Below are 17,316 nucleotides of genomic sequence, written 5' to 3'. Positions count from 1 at the left end.
CAACGCTTTGACATTTTTGCACCAAACTTTGTATGTGTCATCGCCACCTGACACTGACCATGCCACATAAATTTGGTAACAGCGCCACCTATTGGTCAAGAGTAATGAACCATTCATTAACTATGAATAATTACACTTATAAAAATGCTAGTAACTTTTTAATGCATTAGCCTATTGTAATGAAACTGGCCTCAAAATATTCCCTGGCTTATGCCGACAACATAGATACCATATATGCCAGAGTAAGCCGAACTTCCTGTCCGCCATTTTGATTTATGTTGAAAACCTACTTTTTCGAACTCCTCATCAACCGTTAGTCCGATTTTCACCAAAATTGACTCAGATGATCTGTAGACTGTACTGACAAAATGTTATGGATTTTGTATCGATAGACAAAACCGTTTTCGCATAGCACAGCGACGAATTTGAGGCACAATGCCAAAATGACACTTGAGGCTGTATCTCTGCAATGCTTTGGCATATTGACACCAAACTTTGTTTGTGTCATTGAAAAGTCACACAGAGTACACCAAATTGACTTGATAACAGCACCACCTATTGGTCAATTTTGATAAGCCAGTAAATCATGCTACTAGAGGTAGTATTTATGATTTTTTTAGCCATTTCAATTACAATCATCCTAAAATTGCTGTTATTGCTCATTAATGCATTTGGTGTGATGCTCCATGCCATGCTTAGCTCCTACATTTGCCGTTGGAGTGCTTGGCCCCGTAATTGCTGCTTGCAGCTATATTTAGGGGCCAAGCACCGAAGGTGCGTAGGCACCTATTGTTTTCGTTGGCGTTATTATTAGGGGCCAAGCACCGAAGGTGCGAAGGCACCTATTGTGTTCGTTGGCGTTATTATTATTATTATTATTCTTCTTCTTCCACCCCAAGTCTATGGTAGCCCATAGAACCGATTGCGGGAAAGTTGTATAATTTGGCACACTGATAGAGGACAGTCCCAACATTCACTATAGCAAATTTGAAGTCTCTATCTCCTACTCTCTAGCGCCACCACTTGTCCAAACTTTCAATGTTTGTATGCTAATAACTTTTGAACCGTAAGCCAGAAAATGGAAATTCTTTTTTCCTCTGAATCCTTGGCTCATGCCAAGTCGAATGAACCCCAAAATTCAAAAATCGCAAGGTTTAGTTTTTTCGCTATTTTCAATTATTCGAAAAACCTACTTTTTCGAACTCGTCCTAGACGGTTAGTCCGATTGCCACGAAAATTGGCTCAGATCATCTTCAGACCATGCTGGCAAAAAGTTATGGAATTCAAGTTGATTCGTCCAACTGTTGTCGAATGACACGTAAACAAATTTGACAAAAAGCACGCAAACATGCACGTGAGGCTATATCCCGGCAACGGTTTGTCATATTGAGACCAAACTTGGCGTGTGTTATAACAAGCATGAACTGAGACTACCTGCAGTGTTTCGACACAGCACCACCTAGTGGTCAGGAGATATGAAAAATGCATATTTTGGCTTATAACTACTGAATGGTTTGGCCAAAAATCACACAACTGGTCTCTTTAGATTCAGTGAGTCATGTCGAGTCAAATGATATCCAATTTTCCTGTGTCGGCCATTTTAGGCGTCGGCCATTTTGAATTATGATTTAAAATGCTGTATTTTTTGAACGCAGCATCGTATCGTTTCGCAAATAATTACAAAAATATTCGGCTCCATGCCCTGAAGGTACTCAAAAAGTTTGGTGGCAGCGCCACCTTGTGGCCAATAGTTATAATGAAATATCACATAAATGCTAATAACTTTTGAATAAATTAGTCTATTAAAATTAAAATGGTCTCGCTATATTCTGTGGGTCATGCCGAGAGTATTGATACCAATAATGTGAAAATTGGCCTTACTTCCTGTCCGCCATTTTGCTTAATGTTGAAAACCTACTTTTTCGAACTCCTCCTAGACCGTTAGCCCAATTTTCACCAAATTTGACGTGAATCATCTTCAGACCATGGTGGCAAAAAGTTATGGATTTTGTGTCGATATACGTAACGGTTCTCATTTAGCGCATCAACGAATTTGCTGGAAGGGTGCCAAAATGCATTTGAGGCTGTATCTCTGCAACACTTTGACATATTTGCACCAAACTTTGTATGTGTCATCGCCACCTCACACTGACCATGCCACATAAATTTGGTAACAGCGCCACCTATTGGTCAAGAGTAATAAACCATTCATTAACCATGAGTAATTACACTTTTTAAAATGCTAATAACTTTTTAATGCATTAGCCTATTTGAAGGAAACTGGGCTCAAAATATTCCCTTGCTTATGCCGATAACATAGATACCAAATATACCACGGTAAGCTGAACTTCCGGTCCGCCATTTTGATTTATGTTGAAAACATACTTTTTCGAACTCCTGATCAACCGTATGTCCGATTTTCACCAAATTCGAATCAAATGATCTTCAGGCTATACTGATTCAAAGTTATGGATTTTGAGTCGATAGACAAAACCGTTTTCGCATACCACATCGACGAATTTGAGGCACAATGAGAAAATGACACTTGAGGCTGTATCCCTGGAATGCTTTGGCATATTGACACCAAACTTTGTGTGTGTCATTGAAAAGTCACACAGAGTACACCAAATTGATTTTATAACAGTGTCACCTATTGGTCAAGCTTGATAAACCAAGTAATCATGCTACTAGAGGTGGTATTGGTGTTTTTTTTTTTTTTGCCATTTCAAATACAATAATTCCAAAATTGCTGTTATTGCTCATTAATGAATTTGGTGTGATGCTTCATGCGATGCTTAGCTCCTACATTTGCCGTTGGAGTGCTTGGCCCCGTAATTGCTGCTTGCAGCTATATTTATTATTCTTCTTCTTCTTCCGCCGCAAGTCTATGGCAGCCCATAGAACCGTTTGCGGGAAAGTTGTATAATTTGGCACACTGATAGAGGACAGTCCCAACATTAACTATAGCAAATTTGAAGCCTCTAACTCCTACTCTCTAGCGCCACCACTTGTCCAAACTTTCAATGTTTGTATGCTAATAACTTTTGAACCGTAAGCCAGAAAATGGAAATTCTTTTTTCCTCTGAAACCTTGGCTCATGCCAAGTCGAATGAACCCCAAATTTCAAAAATCGCAAGGTTTAGTTTTTTCGCTATTTTCAATTATTCGAAAAACCTACTTTTTCGAACTCGTCCTAGACGGTTAGTCCGATTGCCACGAAAATTGGCTCAGATCATCTTCAGACCATGTTGGCAAAAAGTTATGGAATTCAAGTTGATTCGTCCAACTGTTGTCGAATGACACGTAAACAAATTTGACGAAAAGCACGCAAACATGCACGTGAGGCTATATCCCGGCAACGGTTTGTCATATTGAGACCAAACTTGGCGTGTGTTATAACAAGCATGAACTGAGACTACCTGCAGTGTTTCGACACAGCGCCACCTAGTGGTCAGGAGATATGAAAAATGCATATTTTGGCTTATAACTACTGAATGGTTTGGCCAAAAATCACACAACTGGTCTCTTTAGATTCAGTGAGTCATGTCGAGTCAAATGATATCCAATTTTCCTGTGTCGGCCATTTTAGGCGTCGGCCATTTTGAATTATGATTTAAAATGCTGTATTTTTTGAACGCAGCATCGTATCGTTTCGCAAATAATTACAAAAATATTCGGCTCCATGCCCTGAAGGTACTCAAAAAGTTTGGTGGCAGCGCCATCTTGTGGCCAATAGTTATAATGAAATATCACATAAATGCTAATAACTTTTGAATAAATTAGTCTATTAAAATTAAAATGGTCTCGCTATATTCTGTGGGTCATGCCGAGAGTATTGATACCAATAATGTGAAAATTGGCCTTACTTCCTGTCCGCCATTTTGCTTAATGTTGAAAACCTACTTTTTCGAACTCCTCCTAGACCGTTAGCCCAATTTTCACCAAATTTGACGTGCATCATCTTCAGACCATGCTGGCAAAAAGTTATGGATTTTGTGTCGATATACGTAACGGTTCTCATTTAGCGCATCAACGAATTTGCTGGAAGGGTGCCAAAATGCATTTGAGGCTGTATCTCTGCAACACTTTGACATATTTGCACCAAACTTTGTATGTGTCATCGCCACCTCACACTGACCATGCCACATAAATTTGGTAACAGCGCCACCTATTGGTCAAGAGTAATAAACCATTCATTAACCATGAGTAATTACACTTTTTAAAATGCTAATAACTTGTTAATGCATTAGCCTATTTGAAGGAAACTGGGCTCAAAATATTCCCTGGCTTATGCCGATAACATAGATACCAAATATACCACGGTAAGCTGAACTTCCGGTCCGCCATTTTGATTTATGTTGAAAACATACTTTTTCGAACTCCTGATCAACCGTATGTCCGATTTTCACCAAATTCGAATCAAATGATCTTCAGGCTATACTGATTCAAAGTTATGGATTTTGAGTCGATAGACAAAACCGTTTTCGCATACCACATCGACGAATTTGAGGCACAATGAGAAAATGACACTTGAGGCTGTATCCCTGGAATGCTTTGGCATATTGACACCAAACTTTGTGTGTGTCATTGAAAAGACACACAGAGTACACCAAATTGATTTTATAACAGTGTCACCTATTGGTCAAGCTTGATAAACCAAGTAATCATGCTACTAGAGGTGGTATTGGTGTTTTTTTTTTTTTTTTTGCCATTTCAAATACAATAATTCCAAAATTGCTGTTATTGCTCATTAATGTATTTGGTGTGATGCTTTATGCGATGCTTAGCTACTACATTTGCCGTTGGAGTGCTTGGCCCCGTAATTGCTGCTTGCAGCTATATTTATTATTATTATTCTTCTTCTTCCACCCCAAGTCTATGGTAGCCCATAGAACCGATTGCGGGAAAGTTGTATAATTTGGCACACTAATAGAGGACTGTCTGAACATTAACCGTAGCAAATTTGAAGTCTCTAACTCAAACTCTCTAGCGCCACCAATTGTCTAAACTTTCAAAAACTTGATGCTAATAACTCTTGAACCGTAAGCCACAAAATGAAAATTCTTTTTTCCTGTGATTCCTTGGCTCATGCCGAGTCGAATGGACACCGAAATTCAAAAATCGCAAGGCTTAGTTTTTTCGCTATCGTCAATTGTTCGTAAAACCTACTTTTTCGAACTCGTCCTAGGCCGTTGCACCGATTGTCACGAAAATTGAATCAGATAATCTTCAGACCATGCTGGCAAAAAGTTATGGAATTCAAGTTGATTTCTCAAACCGTTTCCGAATAGCTCATGAACGAATTCTTCGAAAAGCACGCAAACGTGAACGTGAGGCTATATCTCCGCAACGGTTTGGCCTATTGAGACCAATCTTGGTGGGTCTTATAACAACCATTCCCTGGGACTACCTGCAGTGTTTCGGCGCTGTGCCCCCTAGTGGTCAGGAGATATGAAAAATGCATGTTTTTGCTCATAACTTCTGAACGGTTTTGCCAAAAATCACAAAAGTGGTGTCTTTAGATTCAGTGCATCATTCCGAGTCGAATGATACCGAATTTTCCCAATTCGGCCATTTTGGGCGTCGGCCATTTTGAATTTAGTTGTAAATTGCTGTATCTTAAGAATGAAGTTCCGTATCGTTTCGCAAATAATTACAAAAATGTCCGGCTCCATGCCCTGAATGTACACAAAAAAATTGGGGGCAGCGCCACCTTGTGGTCAATAGTTATAACGATTTTTCGAAAAATGCTAATAACTTTTGCATACATTAGCCTATTGTAACAAAGCTGATGTTGATAGATTCCTTGGGTCATGCCGAGAACACCGATACCCCATTTGTCAATTTTGGCAAAATTTCCTGTCCGCCATTTTGATTCATGTTGAAAACCTACTTTTTCGAACTCCTCCTAGACCGTTGCTCAGATTTTCACCAAATTTGATTTGGATCATCTTCAGACCATGCTGGCAAAAAGTTATGGAATTTGTGTCGATACACGTAACCGTTTTCAATTAGCGTACCAACGAATTTGCTGGAAAGATGCCAAACTGCATCTGAGGCTGTATCTCTGCAAAGGTTGGAGATATTTACACAAAACTTAATATGTGACATTGTCACATCACATTGACCACGCCACATCATTTTGGTCACAGCGCCACCTATTGGTCAAGAGTAATAAACCAATCAATAACCGCTAATTATTACATTTCCAATAATGCTAATAACTTTTGATTGCATTAGCCTATTATCATGAAACATGTCTCAAAATGTTCCTTGGGACATGCCGACAACATGCATACCAATTATGTCATATTAAGCAAAACTTCCTGTCCGCCATTTTGATTCATGTTGAAAACCTTTTTTTTTAAACTCATCCTCAACCGTTTGTCTGATTTTCACCAAAATTGAATCAGATCATCTTCAGACCGTGCTGACAAAAAGTTATGGATTTCGTGTCAATAGACGAAACCGTTTTTGTACAGCGCTGCTTCAGATGTCAGGCATCTTCACAAAATGAGTCTGAGGCTATATCTCTGCAAAGCTTTGTTGTAATTAAGCCAAACTTGTGTGTGCCATTGTCTAACATGGAGAATAGGCTCACAGACACTCACACACAGAAATGAAATGGTTCAACTATTATATGAATAATCAATAAGCATGATTACACACACACACACACACACACACACACACAGAGAGAAGTACATGCCCACACATTTTGTTGTATGTAGATATTTGAAATAAATTATAGGTGACACACAACTCACAGAAAGACTTCTTTTCTTACATTTCTATGTCAGGTTTCATTGCATTCATATTCTGACATAATAGTAAACATTTGATATACATGTATGAATAAATTGTTGAACTTTCACTCAATGTGATCTTAAATGCTTGAACAGTAATATTAAATAATAGTAATATATATTTTTCTAGATGAATCAATCATCGAGACAATGAACTGTAATGTTTTAGTCTTTAGTGAGCCCATTAGTGGTCTTCCAGTGACATCTAGTGGTCGTAAATGCAATTTATCATACAACACTGTCTCTTTAACCTTTATAACTGTTATATGTTGTCTTAATTTCATTCCAAAGAAGCATACGCAATTTATGTATAATTTCACAGTCTAGATAATAGTACTGCACTGATTTTAAATAACCTAGATATGGCTGACAGTAAAAGAATAGAACAGAATTACAGACACACACAAACATGAAATGTTTAAACTAGTATATTAATACTCAATAAGCATGCTTAAACCCACACACAGATGCACACATTTTGTTATATATATAGATAATTAAAATAAATGATGGGTGATAAAACCTATTGCAAGTCTTCTGTTTTTAATGGGCTTCTATAGCCCCTTTCACACTGCACGTCGGACCCGCAATATTCCCGTAACATTGCCTGGTCGCCTTCTGTGTGAAAGCAACCACGTCCCGGAATTGATTACCGAATCGAACCCGGGTCGGGGACATAGTAACATTGCGGTAATCGATCCGGAACGAGCGCTGTGTGAACAAAAGCCAGATCTAATTCGGTATCGAAGTGATGACCCGCGTTATCGCGCGACTTTTTTACCGGTTGTTTTGAAGGAAGATCAACATTCGCGACGAAAACATATGTGCAAACTGTAATGAAGCAGAGATCAGGTAGTTCCTCACTTTCCGCACTGATGCAGAGATCGTTTGCTTGCTTCAGTTAAAGTATAACGTGCCAAGCTTTGTCGACTCGTACATTACACGTCACGCGCTGATGTCACGTGTCGTTACGGGATCTTCAAGGGTTGTGTGTGAAAGCACGCACATATACCGGTCATCACTGGCAGTGTGAAAGTGCCAAATCTAGCAACCAGGGAACAATTACAGGAACACTTTACCCCTGTATTTGCCGGAATGGCAGTGTGAAAGGGGCTTATGTCATTTTTCAGGTTTCATTGCAATCATAATCTGGCATAATTATAAACATTAGATATATCTGTATGAATAAATTGGTAAACTTTGACTCAATGTGATCTGAAATGCTTGAACAGTAATATTAAATAATAGTAATATACATTTTTTCTAGATGAATCCCTCAACAAGCCCATAAACTGTAATGTTTTAGTCTTTAGTGAGCTCATTAGTGGTCTTCCGGTGACATCTAGTGGTTATAATTGCAATTTTTTATTCAACACTGGGTTTTGAAGCTTTATAAATATTACAGTGTTCTTTTTTACCTAATCTCTGTTAAATTTTGCATGATTGTTTAGAAAAAATACAGATCTAATGCATGTGTGATTATATTACCCCTTTTTTTTGCAGTTTAATGCCATTCACAACAGAAATCTTTTGTTTTTAGGCCATTTTAACTGTTATAGCACCAGCTATTTTCTGATCTTAATGAAACTTTGCATGCTTGGTGGGTCATCTTTCACATGTTATAACCAAGTTTCATAAAGTTTTGAGTTTTTGTTTCAGTTTTATAGGCTTTAGGTTACATGTGGCCACGGCCCTTTCCTAAATGACCTCTTATAGCTAACCAAAGGACAAAATGCAACATATTTTTGAAAATTATTGATCTAGAGAGTCCAGAGAATATTATTGCAGTGGTTTGATCAAGACTGAACAAAAAACCAGGTGACCCAAAACATTCAAATTCGTGGACCAATTTTACGAAAAAGGCTATAACTCGGGAACAAAATGAGATATCTTCACCAAACTCAGAACTCATATGCATGAACAAAAACTTTAGTCAAATTATTATTTTTTTTCCATATCTGCCACTTGGTGGCGCTACAGGATGAAAAAAAAATCAAATGGCTATAACTAAGCAACCGTTGATCCAATCAACTTGAAAATTGATATGGCCCAATGTGGCACAAGTGCTCTATGAGGAATTTCACTTATCTTAAAAAACATGGCCGCCATTGGCCAAACAACTTTAAGCACCTATTTGACAAGGTTAATGGAAGTCGATCGGAACGAAACTCGGTGGGCATGTTCGACTCATTGCCCTAAAGGTCTGTAAGTATTTTGAAAGAAATTGCCCACAACATTGTCACCTCCCACAGAACACAACAAAGCGATTTGATTACAGCGCCACCTATTTTCCAAAAATGATAATGCATCATTTTACTGGAGTTTTACTGGCTGTTTCAATTACACTCTTCCAATAATTGCTTTTCTTACTCGTTGCATTTGGTCTGATGCTCCATGCCATGCTTAGCTCCTCGCTGTGGAACTTTTATTAACGATTTTCAGCCATTTCAATTACAATCATGCAATTATTAATTTCATTATTCATTGTTGCATTTGGTCTGATGCTACATATGCTTAGCTCCTGATGTTGCCGCTGGAATGCTTGGCCCCGTGATTGCTGCTTGCAGCTATATTTATTATTATTCTTCTTCTTCCACCCCAAGTCTATGGTAGCCCATAGAACCGATTGCGGGAAAGTTGTATAATTTGGCACACTAATAGAGGACTGTCTGAACATTAACCGTAGCAAATTTGAAGTCTCTTACTCAAACTCTCTAGCGCCACCAATTGTCTAAACTTTCAAAAACTTGATGCTAATAACTCTTGAACCGTGAGCCACAAAATGAAAATTCTTTTTTCCTGTGATTCCTTGGCTCATGCCGAGTCGAATGGACACCGAAATTCAAAAATCGCAAGGCTTAGTTTTTTCGCTATCGTCAATTGTTCGTAAAACCTACTTTTTCGAACTCGTCCTAGGCCGTTGCACCGATTGTCACGAAAATTGAATCAGATAATCTTCAGACCATGCTGGCAAAAAGTTATGGAATTCAAGTTGATTTCTCAAACCGTTTCCGAATAGCTCATGAACGAATTCTTCGAAAAGCACGCAAACGTGAACGTGAGGCTATATCTCCGCAACGGTTTGGCCTATTGAGACCAATCTTGGTGGGTCTTATAACAACCATTCCCTGGGACTACCTGCAGTGTTTCGGCGCTGTGCCCCCTAGTGGTCAGGAGATATGAAAAATGCATGTTTTTGCTCATAACTTCTGAACGGTTTTGCCAAAAATCACAAAAGTGGTGTCTTTAGATTCAGTGCATCATTCCGAGTCGAATGATACCGAATTTTCCCAATTCGGCCATTTTGGGCGTCGGCCATTTTGGATTTAGTTGTAAATTGCTGTATCTTAAGAATGAAGTTCCGTATCGTTTCGCAAATAATTACAAAAATGTCCGGCTCCATGCCCTGAATGTACACAAAAAAATTGGGGGCAGCGCCACCTTGTGGTCAATAGTTATAACGATTTTTTCGAAAAATGCTAATAACTTTTGCATACATTAGCCTATTGTAACAAAACTGATGTTGATAGATTCCTTGGGTCATGCCGAGAACACCGATACCCCATTTGTCAATTTTGGCAAAATTTCCTGTCCGCCATTTTGATTCATGTTGAAAACCTACTTTTTCGAACTCCTCCTAGACCGTTGCTCAGATTTTCACCAAATTTGATTTGGATCATCTTCAGACCATGCTGTCAAAAAGTTATGGAATTTGTGTCGATACACGTAACCGTTTTCAATTAGCGTACCAACGAATTTGCTGGAAAGATGCCAAACTGCATCTGAGGCTGTATCTCTGCAAAGGTTGGAGATATTTACACAAAACTTAATATGTGACATTGTCACATCACATTGACCACGCCACATCATTTTGGTCACAGCGCCACCTATTGGTCAAGAGTAATAAACCAATCAATAACCGCTAATTATTACATTTCCAATAATGCTAATAACTTTTGATTGCATTAGCCTATTATCATGAAACATGTCTCAAAATGTTCCTTGGGACATGCCGACAACATACATACCAATTATGTCATATTAAGCAAAACTTCCTGTCCGCCATTTTGATTCATGTTGAAAACCTTTTTTTTTAAACTCATCCTCAACCGTTTGTCTGATTTTCACCAAAATTGAATCAGATCATCTTCAGACCGTGCTGACAAAAAGTTATGGATTTCGTGTCAATAGACGAAACCGTGTTTGTACAGCGCTGCTTCAGATGTCAGGCATCTTCACAAAATGAGTCTGAGGCTATATCTCTGCAAAGCCCATTAGTGGTCTTCCAGTGACATCTAGTGGTCGTAAATGCAATTTATCATACAACACTGTCTCTTTAACCTTTATAACTGTTATATGTTGTCTTAATTTCATTCCAAAGAAGCATACGCAATTTATGTATAATTTCACAGTCTAGATAATAGTACTGCACTGATTTTAAATAACCTAGATATGGCTGACAGTAAAAGAATAGAACAGAATTACAGACACACACACCAACATGAAATGTTTAAACTAGTATATTAATACTCAATAAGCATGCTTAAACCCACACACAGATGCACACATTTTGTTATATATATAGATAATTAAAATAAATGATGGGTGATAAAACCTATTGCAAGTCTTCTGTTTTTATGGGCTTCTATGTCATTTTTCAGGTTTCATTGCAATCATAATCTGGCATAATTATAAACATTAGATATATCTGTATGAATAAATTGGTAAACTTTGACTCAATGTGATCTGAAATGCTTGAACAGTAATATTAAATAATAGTAATATACATTTTTTCTAGATGAATCCCTCAACAAGCCCATAAACTGTAATGTTTTAGTCTTTAGTGAGCTCATTAGTGGTCTTCCGGTGACATCTAGTGGTTATAATTGCAATTTTTTATTCAACACTGGGTTTTGAAGCTTTATAAATATTACAGTGTTCTTTTTTACCTAATCTCTGTTAAATTTTGCATGATTGTTTAGAAAAAATACAGATCTAATGCATGTGTGATTATATTACCCCTTTTTTTTGGCAGTTTAATGCCATTCACAACAGAAATCTTTTGTTTTTTAGGCCATTTTAACTGTTATAGCACCAGCTATTTTCTGATCTTAATGAAACTTTGCATGCTTGGTGGGTCATCTTTCACATGTTATAACCAAGTTTCATAAAGTTTTGAGTTTTTGTTTCAGTTTTATAGGCTTTAGGTTACATGTGGCCACGGCCCTTTCCTAAATGACCTCTTATAGCTAACCAAAGGACAAAATGCAACATATTTTTGAAAATTATTGATCTAGAGAGTCCAGAGAATATTATTGCAGTGGTTTGATCAAGACTGAACAAAAAACCAGGTGACCCAAAACATTCAAATTCGTGGACCAATTTTACGAAAAAGGCTATAACTCGGGAACAAAATGAGATATCTTCACCAAACTCAGAACTCATATGCATGAACAAAAACTTTAGTGAAATTATAATTTTTTTTTTCCATATCTGCCACTTGGTGGCGCTACAGGATGAAAAAAATATCAAATGGCTATAACTAAGCAACCGTTGATCCAATCAACTTGAAAATTGATATGGCCCAATGTGGCACAAGTGCTCTATGAGGAATTTCACTTATCTTAAAAAACATGGCCGCCATTGGCCAAACAACTTTAAACACCTATTTGACAAGGTTAATGGAAGTCGATCGGAACGAAACTCGGTCGGCATGTTCGACTCATTGCCCTAAAGGTCTGTAAGTATTTTGAAAGAAATTGCCCACAACATTGTCACCTCCCACAGAACACAACAAAGCGATTTGATTACAGCGCCAACTATTTTCCAAAAATGATAATGCATCATTTTACTGGAGTTTTACTGGCTGTTTCAATTACACTCTTCCAATAATTGCTTTTCTTACTCGTTGCATTTGGTCTGATGCTCCATGCCATGCTTAGCTCCTCGCTGTGGAACTTTTATTAACGATTTTCAGCCATTTCAATTACAATCATGCAATTATTAATTTCATTATTCATTGTTGCATTTGGTCTGATGCTACATATGCTTAGCTCCTGATGTTGCCGCTGGAATGCTTGGCCCCGTGATTGCTGCTTGCAGCTATATTTATTATTATTCTTCTTCTTCCACCCCAAGTCTATGGTAGCCCATAGAACCGATTGCGGGAAAGTTGTATAATTTGGCACACTAATAGAGGACTGTCTGAACATTAACCGTAGCAAATTTGAAGTCTCTAACTCAAACTCTCTAGCGCCACCAATTGTCTAAACTTACAAAAACTTGATGCTAATAACTCTTGAACCGTAAGCCACAAAATGAAAATTCTTTTTTCCTGTGATTCCTTGGCTCATGCCGAGTCGAATGGACACCGAAATTCAAAAATCGCAAGGCTTAGTTTTTTCGCTATCGTCAATTGTTCGTAAAACCTACTTTTTCGAACTCGTCCTAGGCCGTTGCACCGATTTTCACGAAAATTGAATCAGATAATCTTCAGACGATGCTGGCAAAAAGTAATGGAATTCAAGTTGATTTCTCAAACCGTTTCCGAATAGCTCATGAACGAATTCTTCGAAAAGCACGCAAACGTGAACGTGAGGCTATATCTCTGCAACGGTTTGGCCTATTGAGACCAATCTTGGTGGGTCTTATAACAACCATTCCCTGGGACTACCTGCAGTGTTTCGGCGCTGTGCCCCCTAGTGGTCAGGAGATATGAAAAATGCATGTTTTTGCTCATAACTTCTGAACGGTTTTGCCAAAAATCACAAAAGTGGTGTCTTTAGATTCAGTGCATCATTCCGAGTCGAATGATACCGAATTTTCCCAATTCGGCCATTTTGGGCGTCGGCCATTTTGGATTTAGTTGTAAATTGCTGTATCTTAAGAATGAAGTTCCGTATCGTTTCGCAAATAATTACAAAAATGTCCGGCTCCATGCCCTGAATGTACACAAAAAAATTGGGGGCAGCGCCACCTTGTGGTCAATAGTTATAACGATTTTTTCGAAAAATGCTAATAACTTTTGCATACATTAGCCTATTGTAACAAAGCTGATGTTGATAGATTCCTTGGGTCATGCCGAGAACACTGATACCCCATTTGTCAATTTTGGCAAAATTTCCTGTCCGCCATTTTGATTCATGTTGAAAACCTACTTTTTCGAACTCCTCCTAGACCGTTGCTCAGATTTTCACCAAATTTGATTTGGATCATCTTCAGACCATGCTGGCAAAAAGTTATGGAATTTGTGTCGATACACGTAACCGTTTTCAATTAGCGTACCAACGAATTTGCTGGAAAGATGCCAAACTGCATCTGAGGCTGTATCTCTGCAAAGGTTGGAGATATTTACACAAAACTTAATATGTGACATTGTCACATCACATTGACCACGCCACATCATTTTGGTCACAGCGCCACCTATTGGTCAAGAGTAATAAACCAATCAACAACCGCTAATTATTACATTTCCAATAATGCTAATAACTTTTGATTGCATTAGCCTATTATCATGAAACATGTCTCAAAATGTTCCTTGGGACATGCCGACAACATGCATACCAATTATGTCATATTAAGCAAAACTTCCTGTCCGCCATTTTGATTCATGTTGAAAACCTTTTTTTTTAAACTCATCCTCAACCGTTTGTCCGATTTTCACCAAAATTGAATCAGATCATCTTCAGACCGTGCTGACAAAAAGTTATGGATTTCGTGTCAATAGACGAAACCGTTTTTGTACAGCGCTGCTTCAGATGTCAGGCATCTTCACAAAATGAGTCTGAGGCTATATCTCTGCAAAGCCCATTAGTGGTCTTCCAGTGACATCTAGTGGTCGTAAATGCAATTTATCATACAAGACTGTCTCTTTAACCTTTATAACTGTTATATGTTGTCTTAATTTCATTCCAAAGAAGCATACGCAATTTATGTATAATTTCACAGTCTAGATAATAGTACTGCACTGATTTTAAATAACCTAGATATGGCTGACAGTAAAAGAATAGAACAGAATTACAGACACACACAAACATGAAATGTTTAAACTAGTATATTAATACTCAATAAGCATGCTTAAACCCACACACAGATGCACACATTTTGTTATATATATAGATAATTAAAATAAATGATGGGTGATAAAACCTATTGCAAGTCTTCTGTTTTTATGGGCTTCTATGTCATTTTTCAGGTTTCATTGCAATCATAATCTGGCATAATTATAAACATTAGATATATCTGTATGAATAAATTGGTAAACTTTGACTCAATGTGATCTGAAATGCTTGAACAGTAATATTAAATAATAGTAATATACATTTTTTCTAGATGAATCCCTCAACAAGCCCATAAACTGTAATGTTTTAGTCTTTAGTGAGCTCATTAGTGGTCTTCCGGTGACATCTAGTGGTTATAATTGCAATTTTTTATTCAACACTGGGTTTTGAAGCTTTATAAATATTACAGTGTTCTTTTTTACCTAATCTCTGTTAAATTTTGCATGATTGTTTAGAAAAAATACAGATCTAATGCATGTGTGATTATATTACCCCCTTTTTTTTTTTGCAGTTTAATGCCATTCACAACAGAAATCTTTTGTTTTTTAGGCCTGTTTAAATGTTATCTAACCAAAGGACAAAATACAACATATTTTTTCAAAGTTATTGATCTAGAGAGTCCTGAGAATATTACTGCAGTGGTTTGATCAAGACTGAACAAAAAAACCAGGTGACCCAAAACATTCAAATTCGCGGACCAATTTTATGAAAAAGGCTATAACTCGGGAACAAAATGAGATATCTTCACCAAACTCAGAACTCATATGCATGAACAAAAACTTTAGTCAAATTATTATTTTTTCCATATCTGCCACTTGGTGGCGCTACAGGATGAAAAAAAAATCAAATGGCTATAACTAAGCAACCGTTGATCCAATCAACTTGAAAATTGATATGGCCCAATGTGGCACAAGTGCTCTATGAGGAATTTCACTTATCTTAAAAAAACATGGCCGCCATTGGCCAAACAACTTTAAGTACCTATTTGACAAGGTTAATGGAAGTCGATCGGAACGAAACTCGGTGGGCATGTTCGACTCATTGCCCTAAAGGTCTGTAAGTATTTTGAAAGAAATTGCCCACAACATTGTCACCTCCCACAGAACACAACAAAGCGATTTGATTACAGCGCCAACTATTTTCCAAAAATGATAATGCATCATTTTACTGGAGTTTTACTGGCTGTTTCAATTACACTCTTCCAATAATTGCTTTTCTTACTCGTTGCATTTGGTCTGATGCTCCATGCCATGCTTAGCTCCTCGCTGTGGAACTTTTATTAACGATTTTCAGCCATTTCAATTACAATCATGCAATTATTAATTTCATTATTCATTGTTGCATTTGGTCTGATGCTACATATGCTTAGCTCCTGATGTTGCCGCTGGAATGCTTGGCCCCGTGATTGCTGCTTGCAGCTATATTTAGGGGCCAAGCACCGAAGGTGCGAGGCACCTATTGTTTTTGTTCCGGTTCTTATTATTATTATTATTATTATTATTATTATTCCGACTGGGAGTCTATGGCAGCCCATAGAACCGAATGCGGGAAAGTTGTTTTGGTTTGACATTCTGATAGAGGACAGTGCCAACATTTAGTATACCAATTTTGGTGTGTCTAAGACATTCCCTCTAGCGCCACCAACTGTCCGAAATTTCACTTTAATTTTGTTAATAACTTTTTAACCGTAAGTCCAATCAACAAAATTATTTTTTCCTCTGATTTCTGAGCTCATGCCAATTCGATTGCACCCTATGCCGTCATTTTCCGTCATAGAAATATGGCCGGCATTTTGAATTTTTTGAAAAACCTACTTTTGCGAACTCGTCCTAGACGGTTTGTCCGATTCACACGAAAATTGAACCAGATCATCTTCAGGCAGTGCTGACCAAAAGTTATGCAAATCAAATTGATTCGTCAAACCGTTTTCGAAAAACGCTCAAACAAATTTTACGAAACGCTTAGAAAAACAGTCGTAAGGCTGTATCTCTGCAACGATTTATCGTATTCAGACCAAACCTGGTACATGTCATAACAAGCATGACCTGAGGCTACTTGCTGCGTTTCGGCGCAGCGCCACCTACTGGTCCGGAGATATGAAAAATTGCTATTTTTGCTTATAACTTCTAAACAGTTTGTCCAAAAATCATAAAATTGGTCTTGTTAGATTCAGGGCAACATGCCGAGTCAACGGATATCCAATTTTACCATTTCGGCCATTTTGACTGTCGGACATTTTGAATTTTGTTCTAAAATGCTGTATTTTCAGAACGCATCAACGGATTGTTACGAAACATGGTATGGGTCATCAGCACAATGTCCTGAAGGAGCGTGAGAAGTTTCGAAACAGCGCCACCTAGTGGTGATCATCCTTTTTTAAATGCTTATAACCTTGGGTGTGGTCGACTTATTTTCTCGAGACTCACCAAATTAGACTCCTGAAACCTTAC

The 17,316-nt window shown here is 37.8% G+C and overlaps 1 long non-coding RNA gene across 1 annotated transcript in view; it reads left to right on the top strand.

The window, feature by feature from the left end:
* Positions 1-17,316, top strand: part of LOC127949547 (uncharacterized) — a 157,701-nt gene that overhangs the window by 87,957 nt on the left and 52,428 nt on the right. The window contains exon 2 of the long non-coding RNA XR_008152333.1: positions 775-830. This is a non-coding gene — a long non-coding RNA (uncharacterized LOC127949547). The remainder of the gene's footprint in view (positions 1-774; positions 831-17,316) is intronic.

The sequence above is a fragment of the Carassius gibelio genome, chromosome A1 (assembly GCF_023724105.1).
Source record: "Carassius gibelio isolate Cgi1373 ecotype wild population from Czech Republic chromosome A1, carGib1.2-hapl.c, whole genome shotgun sequence".
NCBI classification, from domain to species: domain Eukaryota; kingdom Metazoa; phylum Chordata; class Actinopteri; order Cypriniformes; family Cyprinidae; genus Carassius; species Carassius gibelio.
The sequence above is the reverse complement of the archived record's forward strand: the minus strand, read 5'-3'. Positions and strand labels throughout refer to the sequence as shown.